General features: G+C 49.9%; 6 non-coding genes and 1 pseudogene across 6 annotated transcripts; 5 read left to right on the top strand and 2 right to left on the bottom strand.

Moving 5' to 3' along the window:
* The first annotated feature begins 896 nt into the window (after positions 1 to 896).
* Positions 897 to 968, top strand: trnag-ucc (transfer RNA glycine (anticodon UCC)). The gene has a single exon. It is a non-coding gene; the product is annotated as a tRNA-Gly (tRNA).
* Positions 969 to 6,045: 5,077 nt separating this feature from the next.
* LOC148630955 (U5 spliceosomal RNA) lies at positions 6,046 to 6,162 on the top strand. The gene has a single exon (XR_015934935.1). It is a non-coding gene; the product is annotated as a U5 spliceosomal RNA (small nuclear RNA).
* Positions 6,163 to 6,392: 230 nt separating this feature from the next.
* LOC148630954 (U4 spliceosomal RNA) lies at positions 6,393 to 6,534 on the top strand. The gene has a single exon (XR_015934945.1). It is a non-coding gene; the product is annotated as a U4 spliceosomal RNA (small nuclear RNA).
* Positions 6,535 to 10,190: 3,656 nt separating this feature from the next.
* Positions 10,191 to 10,309, bottom strand: LOC148630953 (5S ribosomal RNA). Its single transcript, XR_015934928.1, has one exon. It is a non-coding gene; the product is annotated as a 5S ribosomal RNA (ribosomal RNA).
* Positions 10,310 to 12,116: 1,807 nt separating this feature from the next.
* Positions 12,117 to 12,280, top strand: LOC148630952 (U1 spliceosomal RNA). The gene has a single exon (XR_015934926.1). It is a non-coding gene; the product is annotated as a U1 spliceosomal RNA (small nuclear RNA).
* A 635-nt stretch (positions 12,281 to 12,915) lies between these two features.
* On the bottom strand, positions 12,916 to 13,034 carry LOC148630951 (5S ribosomal RNA; annotated as a pseudogene).
* Positions 13,035 to 14,326: 1,292 nt separating this feature from the next.
* LOC148630950 (U4 spliceosomal RNA) lies at positions 14,327 to 14,468 on the top strand. The gene has a single exon (XR_015934942.1). It is a non-coding gene; the product is annotated as a U4 spliceosomal RNA (small nuclear RNA).
* The last annotated feature ends 356 nt before the right edge of the window (positions 14,469 to 14,824 follow it).

Here is a 14,824-nt window from a genome sequence, read left to right as displayed (position 1 = left end):
ATACTAGTCTGCCTGGATACGAGTGGCAGACCTTACTGTGAGGGTTATCAATATACAAGGTATATAATCCCGAAGAGATGCAAACACAAAGAGATACACAACAGAGAATATATGTCAATATATATCGTTCGGTTACCAAATCGCTAATCAGTGTTATTACCCACTGTTACTCTAAACTCGGAAGTAAATACATTACTCATGAATTAAATTGATAACAACTTGTGTTGAGGTACAATTAAATTCTCGAGACGCAATGTAGAACATGGGGTTTACTTATCCACTGTGTATGGATTTGGAATTTCCCGGCACGAACACCAAACCAGCTGACAGGCTCTGTTGCAGCCTCTGTTCCAGCGGTTGTCCAATGGGCGTTGTCCCGGCGTCCTCTGGCTACCGGCCAACCAGTCAAGGTGCAGCTCGGAGTAGGACGGGCGGAGGAATCTGACTGAGGCGCGCAGGGCAGTCGTTGCTCCGAGGGGATCTACCAGCAGTCCGGCTGGCTGGTAGAAAGTCTCTATGCACAGAGTGTGACCGCGAGTCCTCACAAGTCACTCTTGTGCCTGGGAAGAAGCTGGTTCGTTCCCGGTCCAGCACTGCTTCTGAATAAGCTATTCAGGTTGTCGACGAGGGTCCAACTGTAGGGTCCAACTGTCCAACACAAACACAATCTGTGGCGTTAAGCGTGACATAGTCTTGCAGGCATCGTGCTGTCTCACTGCAATACTATACCGCTGGAGGAAACAGTCCATCTGGCCATGAAACTCATTTGAACGTCTAGCTACAGCAACTAACAATATCATGATTTATTCAGGATGTGTGGAATCAGCACGTCCCGGAGACAGCTTCCGAAATCGTGAGCATTCTCTGGTGGTGTCCTGCAGGGCACCTGTGGGCGTGCGTTGGTGGTATAGTGGTGAGCATAGCTGCCTTCCAAGCAGTTGACCCAGGTTCGATTCCCAGCCAACGCAGTGGCGATTGGTTTCAAATGCTGTCATGAGCCTTGGATTGTGACTAGCAAAGCGCAGCCTTTTGAAAGAGCTAAAGCACTGCAAAACGGAATTGAAGGAGAATCTTACAGGGGATTCTGAGCGGTGTCTGCATACACGCAGTCCGATACGGGTGCTGAAAGCTTGAGCTACTCTCAATGTCATGCTGCCTTTCCCCAGAGTAAATCTGTTACATTGAAAGAATGCTTCTGGCAGGTTCAAAAAGTGACCCTTGTTAATTGGAGAAATCAATGATTTCGAATGAATTCTGTATGCGTTAAAAGACAGCTATACACAGAAAACATGCAGGACACTGCTCATGATGTTTCCCGAGCCGAAACACAGTGCGTTTTTCCAAGCCATCTGACAAAGCCCGCCCACTGAAAACTGCAGCAGATCGTGTAAAGACGTTCAACTTTGTAACTACTGCACGCACAGGAAGCAGAATAAATTCCTCTTTTCCGGTTTTATTTATGCGAACCATAAATAAACCAAATAAACCAAGTTGCAAGAGGCCCGCACCCACAGCACAAATTGCGCAGCCTAGGCCACCTCCTCGCCCTGCACGCCACCGCCTCCTGCTGGGCCCACTCTTTCGCACACTCACACGCCACACTAACACTCAAAAGTGTGGGCAAAACAAGAAAACGAGCGCACCGTTTCCTACACATCTGCAGTCACCGTTGCGCATTCGCAGCATGTCCCGGGATGCAATTCGGCCTCATTTGCATAACTCCAGACCGGCAGATCGCCACGCAAGCTCGCGACGTGTGCCTGCCACACACCGAACAAACCTTTTCAGCAATTTCCAAAAAACGGACCTGCTCGCCTGCCCACAAGGCTCCGTCTCTTACCTGCTCTCCAGAGCCTGCTGCCTTCTGTGCTTTTCTCTCGGCACCGCTGCAGCGCACACAACTCCTGCAGCGGGAGGGGGGGAGAAAGTTCCCGCGCTCCGCCGCAGGGAAGGCTCGCTCCGTGCGCACACGTCCTTTCGATGCCAGTTCAACAAGTGCTCCGCATTAGCTGCGTCGGGGCTCCGGGGTGTCGCACCTCACCTCACCTCACCTCGCACTGCCCCCTCCTTGAATGTCTGCCGCTGGGCATGCCCCACTCTCCTCCGCCTTATCTTATCGCGTGTGAGCACCGACAATGGCCACAATGCCGGGGAATGGCACCTGTAAATTAATTCTCTTCTCTTGCAGCCTGAGATCATGTCCTTCTTTTGGCTCCCTCCAGTTCTGATAAAAAATCTCACTCTTGCTAATTGAGGCATTGTCAGAGAGGAGCAGGGTGACGTCATCCATGTATAGAGATGTCTTTACCTCTCCTCCCCCACTTCCAGGCACTGGTATCCCATTAATGGCCTGATCCTGGCGCAAGGCACAGGCTAAGGGCTCCATAGCCAAAACGAATAACAAGGGGGATAATGGGCAGGCCTGCCTCACCTCTGAACAGACTTCAAAGGGGTGTGATCTATTGCCATTAACCATTACTCTGCTGTTGCTACCTGTGTACAGCAGGTTAATCCACTTTCTCATGATGGGGCCAAAATTCATGTGCTCAAGTACCAATGTTAAGTACTGCCGGTTTAGGCGGTCAAAGGCCTTTTCTAGGTCTACACCTAAAATGCACAGAGGGAGGGAGCGATCCTCTGAGTACAGACAGACATCCCTCAACAAGGCCAGGTTGTCGCTCATCAGGCATCCTGCTATCCCACAAGTCTGTTCTTTCCCTACCAGTGAGGCCACTACATTTTGTAGGCGCAGGAAAAGGGCTTTGGACAGGATCTTAGTGTCCACGCCTAACAGGCTGAGGGGTCTCCAGTTCTTTATGTCATTCTTTGCTCCTTTCTTAAACAAGAGAGAGATAGTGCCTTCTCTTAAGGAGTCAGGCAGCAATTCTGTCTTATAGCTTCCCTCGAATAGGAGCAGTAGCGGATCCTGAAGCAGATCCCAAAAGGTGCAATAAAATTCTTTAGGGAGCCCGTCAGCACCCGGAGTTTTCCTCTTCTGTAAGCTCTCCATAGCCTGTCTCAGCTCTTCTATTGTCAAATCCCTCTCAAGTACTTCCCTATCTTCTTCACTCAAAACGTTTTCTAGCTTTGAGGTAAAAAAATGAATTTCTTCATCCTTTACCTCTGTAGAGCTGTACAGTCTTGAGTAGAAGGCCTTGGTGCAGGAGAGGATAGCACTCGGCTCTGTTCTCTCTCGTCCCTCCTCATCAACTACACTTTCCATGACAGACTTGGAGCCTACCACTTTCCTGAAAAAGAAGCGAGTACACTTCTCATTTTCTTCCAAGAACTGCACTCTGCTTCTTAACAGCAATCCTCGACTACTTTCTTCGGCTATGCTCCGGATGTCCTTTTTTAAAAGGGTGATATCCTCGAGCACAGCGAAGCCACTGTGCAGCATCGTGTAGAGACGCTGCAGCTGCCTCTGTTTCCTGGCTAGCACTCCTCTCCGTCTGGCAGCAGCCTTCCTTCCCTCAGCCATGAAAAAGGCCTTTGTCCTCATCTTCACCTCCTCCCACCACTCTCCTACTGACCCGTACAGACACTGCAAGGACAGCCACTGTGATAGTTTCTCCTTGTAGCGGGATACTACCCCCTCGTTCTCTAGCAGCTTAGTGTTGAGTTTCCAGAGGCCTGGGCCAAAGACAGTCCCGCCCTGGAGTTCCACTCTACACCCTAAAGCCTGATGATCTGAGAAGAAGACAGGCTGAAGAGTGACCCCAACAACTTTCACTCTCTCTGAGACAAAGCAATAGTCAATTCTGGAGCTGCTATTCCTCCTTGACCATGTATATCCTGCTGTTGTGGGATATATACATCTATATGTGTCTGAGAGTTTAAAGTCTTGAACTAAGTTTTGCAGGGCCAGTGAGCTGGAATCCAATTTTATCGGAGAGCTAGACTGCCTGTCTGTGTGCTCTAAGATACAATTAAAATCCCCTCCCACTATCACGTCTGTGCTACTTAACAATAGGGGAGAGAGTGCCTTGAGTAGCTCCACCCTTCCTCCCACGTCAGTAGGACAATACACATTGATTAGCCGCAGGTTAACGGTCCCCCATTCCACATCCACACACAGCAACCTGCCATCTATGACCCTCTGAATACTTTTCAATTTGAAAGCCCATCCTTTGAAAAGAATAGCCACGCCAGAGGCTCTGTTGTTATTGTCCCCTGACCAAACAGAAGGCCCTTTATCCCACCTATCTTCAAAGGTTTTATACCTCTCTTGATAGGCTAAAGCACACTCCTGCAACATCAACACATCTCCCTCTCTCTGCTGGAGGTAATCAAAGACAGACTGGCATTTAACTCTGTCATTGATACCTCTGGTGTTAAGAGAAATTATGTTTAGATCCATATTACATAAGAAAGTGGAACCAGTCTTTACAAAACACATTTCTCTTCGGTCTCACCTGTTACCTTCTTCTTTTTCTTTTTCTTCTTACCAATTTCCTGCCAGCCATCCTCTGAATGAGCCTTCATCAGGGTGGCAGCAGTAAAAGCATTCACGGAGTCCATTTCAAGGAAGGGGGTAGAAGGAGGGGTGGAGGGGTTCCAGCTGTCCCCATCGCCATGCTCTCCTTCCTCCTCGCTCGGGGAGAAAACAGAGTCATTTTTCCTTTTCCTCAAGTCCAGCTCCTGGGAGCACTGAGGGGAAAGGGGTGCAGCCGATGCACCAGTCTCCTCTTCCCCCTCACCCACCAGCTGTTGCAGATCCTCCGTGATGGACTGGATGGAGGAGAGGAGGGCATCTGTAGCACTTGCAGAGTCTAAGAAAAGCAGCTCCGCTGAATCCTGGGTATCGTCGCTGGACCCGCTCCACCGGGGGGCCCCACACTGGCCCTTGTTCTGAGGAGCAGGAGTGGGGGAGGGGTCCTCGCTGTTCTCGGGGGTTTTCAAACCCTCGTGCTTGTCTGGTGCAGTCTGCGGTTGTGGGAGCGTAGTGGATTTCTCTTCCACCGGCCCCGGAGCCACAGCAGGACTGATCCTGGCTGGAGGCTGAGAGTCTTTGTCCAACAAGGGTTCTTTGTTTGACTTGTTGTTTGCTTTGGCTTTTCGGGCCGGTTTGGCTGAAACAAGCACTGCCTCATCCTTTCTCATTTTGAGTTTATTGGCGTAGGCGTGAGGGCAGTTCTTAAAAACGTGTCCTTCCGAACCACATAAATTGCACTTTGGCAGCATTGAACAGTCAGAGGCTAAATGTCCCTGTTTTCCACAGGTCTTGCAGCATTTCACAGTGCAGGACGATGCCAGGTGTCCCACAGCACCACAGCGCCGACACAACTTTGGTTGTCCCACATAAAAAACATAGCCATTGCAGGCGCCCAGCCGGATCGTAGAGGGCAGGTGCCTTAAGCCTCCATTTACATTGTCCGGTAGCAAGCGAACCTCGAATTTCCTTGCTCCTGTTTTTATACCGTCAACATCTCTAACCTCAGTTCCATGGTGGACGGTGCAGTACTGCTTAAGCCAGGTGTGAATGTCCTCCGTCTTTGCCAGTTCCGAGAACATAACAACATGCACCGTTTTCCTCTCTCTCTGTGTCAGAGGCTGCAAGTTGATCTTCTCAAGGGCAGGAACTTTCCCTTTTTTTGCCTCAAACACATCCACACATTGTTCAAACAGAGAATAGGTAGCAAAAACAACCTCAAATGCTTTCTGACCTGGGAGAGCGAAGATGAAATCCAAGTGCCGAGGTTCAAAGCCAAGTTCCTTCTGTAACACTTTTCTGCTGAACTGCATACGATCCATGAAGAGGTCATCCAAAAGCTCAAAACGTACAGCATTGTTGCGGGATCCAAAGGTTGCCATCTCAAACTGCAAAACAAACACTGCTTCCACAAAACAAGAAAACAATCCAACTACTCCAACTACAGGCTGATCAAGGTATCTCCCCTGCCAGGTAAGCCGAGAGCCGCAGGCGATGAGCCCGGAGCTGAACGGGCCCCACTGGCTCATTTGTAAGGCCAGGTGCATTGCCAACCACGACCGGCAGGGCAGAGGCTTTGAAGGCGGCCTGGGCTCCTGCAGCTGTGCTGCCACGCACTCTGGTTTCTCTTCATCTCGTACAAATCTTTTGCCTTTTACTAAAGATTTCCATGGAGAGGAGCATGAATGAGTTCCATACAATTTTTGTGCTTCCCTGCCTTCGGGTGGGGCGCAGCTGGGCTGGTCAAAGAGAGAAAACAAAATCGCTCACAATCGCTCTTATTATGGCGACTGTGGCCGTCTGCTCTGTGAGTCCTCGGTCTCCGCCTGTCTGATTGGCGCTCTTTTCTTTGGGGGGCGGGAAGTGTCCGGCCGCAAATATGAAGCGTTACAGCAACGACATGCCATGAGACGATTGATAACGATTTCCATAGGATCCCCGCGGTTGCCTGGCAACCGTCAGCTTTGCGCAGTGGCAGTATCGTAGCCTGTGAGGTATAGCCGAGGCGCGATTATTGCTAGTTGAAAACTTTTCCCAATACCCCGCTTCCGCCGGTTTGCAATACAATCGTCGAAAGCAATTTTTGACAGTCTCGTCAGTGCGTGACATAGTCTTGCAGGCATCGTGCTGTCTAACTGCAATACTATACCGCTGGAGGAAAAAGCCCGGGTTCAATGAGCCTTGGAATGTGACTAGGAAAGTGAAGCCTTTTGAAAGAGGTAATGTCAACGCTTTTTTAACAGAGTACCAAAAAAGCGTCTTTTTTGAAGGCCTGGGCACTGAGCATTGTTGGTTCAGTGGTAGAATTCTCGCTTCTCACGCGGGAGGCTCTGGTTCGATTCCCAGCCAAAGCAGTGGCTTTTGCAGCGAGCGGCTCCATCACTTGCATCCCTTTGCAACTCGCAACTGAAAACCCACTGAAGCTAAGCAGGTGTGAGCCAGGTCAGTACCCGGATGAGGGTGAGCTACAGGGAAAAACAAAGTTTCCAGCTGGAAGCGGTGTTAATGGTGCCGGCGGGGGGGTGCTCACCCTGAGGTCTGTGCGGGTCCCAATGCCCCAGCATAGTGACGGAGACGCTGTGTTGTAAAAGGGTGCTGTCTCTTGGATGAGATGTAAAACCGAGGTCACAGCGCTCTGTGGTCATTAAAAATGACCACCAAAACCTTTGACAAAAGCTCTTGGTAATTGATGGTCTTCAATAATGCTTCTCCTTTAGGTACATTTTAAATCAGCTGAAAAATGCTGTGAAATGGGGGGTCACTTCACGCCAGTGTAGGATTTGGGTTACAAGAACTATAAAACTGCACGAGAAAGCCCGTACACTGAATTACACGGCTTTCAATTCAAAGGAGGGCAAAAGAAATTCCCTGAGTTTGATTTTTTGCAGCACAGAGAGGATTGCTGTCGTGAGGCTGGTTAGCTCAGTTGGTTAGAGCTAATAACACCAAGGTTGTGGGTTCGAGTCCCGTACGGGCCAGGTCCTTTTCTCCTCTCTTACAAAAGCTGTTAGGTTCCTTTCCGTGGTGAGATGGGTTGTCATGCAACGCTGCTACATAGTGCCGACAGACAATTAAATGACAAAAATGAAGAGAGTTAAAGCAGCTGGAAAGATTTTCTTACAACTTTTGAGCTGACACAGTTTTGGAAAATGTTTTCTTCACGCTGCACTGTACCACATAGGCAGCCAAGAGTCTCCAAAACAAAACAGAATTGACAGTCATATAATGTCCATTAACCCCGGTTTTAAACACAGCATCATGTCTGCCATCATAAGAATATGAGTCCAATATTTTAGAATATAGTCAGAATGTCTTCTAACCTTACCTGTGGTGTCTTTAATCCCTATTGCTAAATGCATGATGTACGTACTGCATACATGTGTCTTGAGAATGAGGAATGGGCCCCTGAGACATTTACCTGTTTCACAAATGATCGTATTTTACTAGAGATTCTGTTTGGGATTCAGATGTGCATTCGGACAGCAATCCCTTTCAAGAAATGATACGTTCTGGATGAGGTCAAAGGTGCTGGAACACTGTATTTAGGATGTATGTAAGCAGTGAAGTAGTGCAACACACTGGATCATTATATTATTAGAATCTATTCTACTTAAATTATTACATTCTACACAACTTGAGCTCTCAGCACCGTACTGAGCCCAGGTGTTTTTCTAAAGCTGTCAGGTGCAGTTCATTTACATGAAGGAAATCTCTTACTGGGTACGATTACAATGCAGTAAGTAGCACAGACTACTTAGGGAGTAGGCTGATGTGTTTAAAAACAACCAGCGCCAGACAGGAGTCGAACCTCCAAACTCCTAATCCATAGTCAGACACATTATCCATTGCACCACTGGCCCTCGTGTGACACTGCAGGGCTGTAACCCAGTGAGCTTAGCACTGCAACTAGTAAAATATTACCCCCGGTCCATTCTTTTCCAAAAGTGAGAAACACCTGTTTTCTACATTTTGTCTGTTTTAAAACCATATCTCTTTAAACCAAACCAAGAGTTTGTCTTTTGCACTGATATTCTGATTCATTTCGATTTCAAAGAAAAAAAAAACATTACCTTCCAAAGCATCATAAAATTGTCCCTTCCTCCAGACTCTACTTCTCTCTTGTAGTAGTACAGCAGACCTTTCCAGGTGAGAAGATCACAGAGTCCGAAATGAGCTTCCTCCATCAAGCAAAGTACCTGAACTTGACTCTGTCATCATAAAAGCGCCCCTGTAATAAAGAAATTAAATCCGAAATCAAGAGGGCAGTTGCCTACTGAAGTTCAAGAAGTCATAAATTTTAACCTAGCAACATATTAAAGGCTGCATCTATACAATTACGATTCTAGAAATGCTCACCAGATTACGTTTTAAGAAAGAACTGCGCCTCAGGTTCCGCCGAGATCTTAACTCGGATGGCAGGATTCAGAGGCTGGAGTGTGGAATGATGGCGCACGGAGGGTCCACATACTGTGGATCCCTCAGTGATCTTCCGCGTGTTCAAACCGCCAGCGTGTGACTCCCCTATCCCCCTGACCTCATTGCTCTGCTCTCGCCTCTGTGCAGCTGAGCCCGACTCATGGTAAAGTGAAAAAAATATGCCCTCAACGTGAGATTTACTCTGGAGTGAGGATAGTTGTTACCTTCTTATCGTTGAAACGGATGTATGTGATGTGGCGACTAGGTTCTTCTCCATTAGCAGGCTTAAGGTTAAAGAAGTCATTGCTGACTTCTTTTTTTTTTGCCAGCCGCGAGCGCTGATTAGCGAGGTTTGTATTTCATGTTTTGCAAGTTGCATCCATTTTAAGACAAACAAGTCGTTCAAGACAGGAAATGAATACTTGCATTTAATTAAGTCTAGACGTATGCGGTTGTCCATAATGACCAGTTCTGTTCGAGAACACAGAACAAAAAAAGGCACCGCTGGGATTCGGACCCAGGATTTTCTGTTTACTAGACAGGCGCTTTAACCAACTAAGCCACGGCGCCCCGGGAGTGCTGTCCTTTTGCAGCCACTTGGACACACCACTCAGACACATCTGCATTCGGTGTGTGCTTCGCCTGCTCGCTGAGCAAGTTGCCACCTTTACATACAATAGCAACATCGACACCAAGAGAAAGGATGACAAATGGCTTTTATCTGGAACTTTTCATGTCCAAGGAGCTCAATGTGCTTTCTGTGTACAACAGGGCCACTGAACTCCACACTGGCCACTGAACCACAGCAGTGGCTTGCTGGCTTGACATCTCCCAAGGAAAATGTTGAAATCGCATGTGGAACAGGAAAATGACCCTCGAGTATGAGGGAAAAAAAAGAAAAAGATCAACTGGAGTGCGCCAACCCATGTCAGGACAGCCCAGTTTCCTAGACGAGGTGGCCGAGTGGTTACTGTATGCTGAGTCTAAAGACAGTTTCACCCGTTTTCTGATTGCTCGGTTCTGTACCAGTGCAGACATGTCAAACAGTGAATGGCTGTCCCTCTATTGTATCCGTGCTCAATGAATGAAATCGGTAACAAATGAATATATGTCTAGTTATACGAAAAACGAGTGGTTTATCGACTCATCTTCATTTGCAGATTTAGAGGCAGCTTCGATATTCGTTTTACAGATGTTTTTTTTTTTTTGAATATGGGTCACACACATGCCACAGCAACAAAACATCTCTAGAGATGAGGCTATAGATCACCTTTCCATCCTGCAGGTTTTCCTCTCAAAGCCTACGGCACCAACGGCGACCCCTGCTGGCCGGGAGAGCAAAAGCTTACAGCACCTGGTATTCCCAGGCAGTCTCCCATCCAAGTACTAACCAGGCCCGACGCTGCTTAGCTTCCGAGATCAGACGAGATCGGGCGTGTTCAGGGTGGTGTGGCCGTAAGCGAAAGCCCCGCCGCCTGACTCGCTACTTGAAGCTGTGTGTGGCGGGGGTTCCGTGCCCCCCGAGCGGCACTGAAGGATCGTTCGTGTGCAACTCTTTGGAAAGGAGCGGCTTTCCAAATCGCATTGCGTGCCTGGATGTTGGCGAATGCGCTCCCTTGTGTTGGCTTGTCCCGCACTGGAGGAGGACAAACAATCTGCACGGAGGAGCACCAGGCAAGTCTTCACCAGACAAAAACCTCCAGTGCACAGCACTCTGGAAACATTTCGGGGCTTTCGCGTGTTTATTTCAGTACGTAAAGCGCACCGGTCCAACACGTCGGCCGGGCGCGCGGCGCCTCCGCCCTCTTGTGGGCTTGCGGCGTCAGAGCAAGAGGCTCCTTCTCGCTGCCCTTCCGCTGTGTTGCAGGGCCCCGAGAGGGAACCCGGAGCGCTCACTTTGTGGGGGGCGGGGGACCGCGTTCGCGCTCTGCCCCCGGTCTCTTGCGCGAGTACTAAATCTCACGGACAGGGGGGCCTCGTCATTGATTGTTACAGGTGAGACGGGGATTAGGAGGAGACCCCGACTGATGGGTAAAGGGGAGCACTAACACCAGAGGGACACCCCCGGCGTCTCTTTTTGAGAGACGCCCTGGGGTTTCCTAATGGCCAAGGAGGGTCGGGACCTCGGTTTGACGCCTCCCCCGAAGGACGGCGCCTGTTTGTGCAGCAGAGTGTCGCCATCAGGAGGCTGGGGCGTAAGAGAGCCACACAGCCCGCAGGGTGAGCGCTCCCTACTGGTCCCAGTCACACCTCTTGCAGGAGCAGCAGCAACCGGAGCTTTTCCGGGGTGGAATCTCCCATCCGGGTGCCGGCCAGGCTCACACCTGCTGGGCTGCCCCGGGGGTGAGCCCAGTCGAGAGTCGCAGGGCCAGATCTAGTCACCGGGGAGAAACGATACAAGTGAAGGATTGCTCGGCTCTCGGCACTTGAAAAGACCGACAAATGTCTCGTTCCCGCCGGAGCTGAATGTAACCGCATGTGTGGTGTCGTCTTCTTCCCCCGCCCCGCTGTGTTTGCTGTATTGTCTCTGAAGCCGGCCCCCCCGAGACGAGACGGGCTGTTCCTGTGCCCCAATTAACACTTTACAGGTGCCATTCCCCGGCATTGTGGCCATTGTCGGTGCTCACACGCGATAAGATAAGGCGGAGGAGAGCGGGGCATGCCCAGCGGCAGACATTCAAGGAGGGGGCAGTGCGAGGTGAGGTGAGGTGCGACACGCCGGAGCCCCGACGCAGCTAATGCGGAGCACTTGTTGGACTGGCATCGAAAGGACGTGTGCGCACGGAGCGAGCCTTCCCTGCGGCGGAGCGCGGGAACTTTCTCCCCCCCTCCCGCTGCAGGAGTTGTGTGCACTGCAGCGGTGCCGAGAGAAAAGCACAGAAGGCAGCAGGCTCTGGAGAGCAGGTTAGAGACGGAGCCTTGTGGGCAGGCGAGCAGGCCCGTTTTTTGGAAATTGCTGAAAAGGTTTGTTCGGTGTGTGGCAGGCGCACGTCGCGAGCTTGCGTGGCGATCTGCCGGTCTGGAGTTATGCAAATGAGGCCGAATTGCATCCCGGGACATGCTGCGAATGCGCAACGGCGACTGCAGATGTGTAGGAAACGGCGCGCTCGTTTTCTCGTTTTGCCCACACTTTTGAGTGTTAGTGTGGCGTGTGAGTGTGTGAAAGAGTGGGCCCAGCAGGAGGCGGTGGCGTGCGGGGCGAGGAGGTGGCCTAGGCTGCGCGACTTGTGCTGTGGGTGCGGGCCGCTTGCAGGGGCCTGTTTAACTCCTACTTACCTGGCAGGGTAGGTACCTTGATCAAGAAGGAGGTTCACCCAGGGCGAGGCTCGGCCATTGCACTCAGGCTGTGCTGACCCCTGCGAATTCCCCAAATGTGGGAATCTCGACTGCATAATTTCTGATAGTGGGGGACTGCGTTCGCGCTCTCCCCTGATGTGCTTGATCCAAAATCAGATACGAGAGGGTTAGGACACCACGAGCTGCGTGGCTGCGGAAGGATCCCGGTTCGACAGGAGTGGACGCCGCTGCTGGTTCTCGCTGGCTTTTAGTTAGGGGTCCGGAGAAGCATCTCAAGCTAGTTCCACTACTCCTTCCGGACGTTCATTCCCTTTTCAAAGTCAGTCGTTTTGCTGTAGTCTGCGTTCTTTAGGCTGATTATCGAGGTTAGCCTTTATTTGGTCATGGGGGGCCTCGGTACTGTATGCTGAGTCTAAAGACAGTTTCACCCGTTTTCTGATTGCTCGGTTCTGTACCAGTGCAGACATGTCAAACAGTGAATGGCTGTACCTCTATTGTATCCGTGCTCAATGAATGAAATCGGTAACAAATGAATATATGTCTAGTTATACGAAAAACGAGTGGTTTATCGACTCATCTTCATTTGCAGATTTAGAGGCAGCTTCGATATTCGTTTTACAGACGGGTTTTTTTTTTGAATATGGGTCACACACATGCCACAGCAACAAAACATCTCTAGAGATGAGGCTATAGATCACCTTTCCATCCTGAAGGTTTTCCTCCCAAAGCCTACGGCACCAACGGCGACCCCTGCTGGCCGGGAGAGCAAAAGCTTACAGCACCTGGTATTCCCAGGCAGTCTCCCATCCAAGTACTAACCAGGCCCGACGCTGCTTAGCTTCCGAGACCAGACGAGATTGGGCGTGTTCAGGGTGGTGTGGCCGTAAGCAAAAGCCCCAGCGCCTGACTCGCTACTTGAAGCTGTGTGTGGCGGGGGTTCCGTGCTCCCCGAGCGGGACTGAAGGATCGTTCGTGTGCAACTCTTTGGAAAGGAGCTGCTTTCCAAATCGCATTGCGTGCCTGGATGTTGGCGAATGCGCTCCCTTGTGTTGGCTTGTCCCGCACTGGAGGAGGACAAACAATCTGCACGGAGGAGCACCAGGCAAGTCTTCAGTGCACAGCACTCTGGAAACATTTCGGGGCTGTCGCGTGTTTATTTCAGCACGTAAAGCGCACCGGTCCAACACGTCGGCCGGGCGCGCGGCGCCTCCGCCCTGTTGCTGCCCCTGCAGCTGCTTCACTTTTCCCTTTAGTTGCCATCGATTTTTTTGTAGTGCTATACATATACGATTGAGGTATCTTAGAGTTCTCCTTCGAAGACCCAGCACTCTCTTTTCTTTTCCCAGTGTTACTCATATCGGACTTTTTAAACCTAAAAAAAAATCGTTTTTTTTTCTTTCAATTAAAACTGAAGTTTAAACAACTAGTGTTAAGTCCTTATTTTTCTGTAGTCAAAAAAAGCAAAAATTAACATTCAGGTCATGAAAAACTCAAAAAAACTCCCCAACCACTAAACTTTACCTCCCACCTGAGCGCCATCTTGAACGCCCCTACCACCAGAGAATGCTCACGATTTCGGAAGCTGTCTCCGGGACGTGCTGATTCCACACATCCTGAATAAATCATGATATTGTTAGTTGCTGTAGCTAGACGTTCAAATGAGTTTCATGGCCAGATGGACTGTTTCCTCCAGCGGTATAATATTGCAGTGAGACAGCACGATGCCTGCAAGACTATGTCATGCTAAACGCCACAGATTGTGTTTGTCCGTTCGTGTCAGTCGTCCCGCAGCCACGGGAAGTGGGACACAAACATGCTGCAATGCTTTCAAGACGTTAGGATTTGTTTGTGCAACATCCAAGAAGAGTACTTGTGGCTTGAATGTGAACTGTACGTGCCCGCCCCCTTTCCTCTGTAGTGCATGAGTTCCTCCCGGCATGCCCTTCGTCATTGTTCTGTCATCTTGTATTTAAAGGGTTGTATTTCTGCTGCTGAAAATAAGCAACGGTTTTCTCACAACGCCCTTTGTTCCCAACGGAGCCCTTGTCTGTCATGAAATTCTTCAAAACCTCAAGCTAGAAGAAGAAGAAGACGACAAATATGAAGCGTTACCGCAACGACATGCCATGAGACGATTGATAACGATTTCCATAGGATCCCCGCGGTTGCCTGGCAACCGTCAGCTTTGCGCAGTGGCAGTATCGTAGCCTGTGAGGTTTAGCCGAGGCGCGATTATTGCTAGTTGAAAACTTTTCCCAATACCCCGCTTCCGCCGGTTTGCAATACAATCGGCGAAAGCAATTTTTGACAGTCTTGTCGGAGACTGAGCAAGGTGTTTAAAGACAGATTTGGTCACGGTGATATCATGGTAGAAAGAAACGAGCTTGTTACGTGTCAACAGGAACGCTCTTTAGCTCTTTCAGCTTTATGCAGAGAACAGCGTCTGTCGAGATTACTTTTGTGTCAGCGCGAAACGCCGTGTGCTGTCAGTATGATTTCATATTGCTCATAGCGGCGCCTGGCTTTTGTCTGTCAAACGTTAGGTTGCGCTTCTTCATGCTGCATCGTCGGCATGAGTGGAGCATTTTAAACGTCTGTACTTACTGCGCCCCATAAGAAATCGTTTGTCCCCATTCAAAAGAGATTGTGCGATGTCCTGCAGCGTTCGCAAAGCAAACC

Source organism: Lepisosteus platostomus, unplaced genomic scaffold, assembly GCF_059453375.1.
Source record: "Lepisosteus platostomus isolate fLepPlt1 unplaced genomic scaffold, fLepPlt1.hap1 Scaffold_85_H1, whole genome shotgun sequence".
Taxonomy (NCBI): domain Eukaryota; kingdom Metazoa; phylum Chordata; class Actinopteri; order Semionotiformes; family Lepisosteidae; genus Lepisosteus; species Lepisosteus platostomus.
The sequence above is the reverse complement of the archived record's forward strand: the minus strand, read 5'-3'. Positions and strand labels throughout refer to the sequence as shown.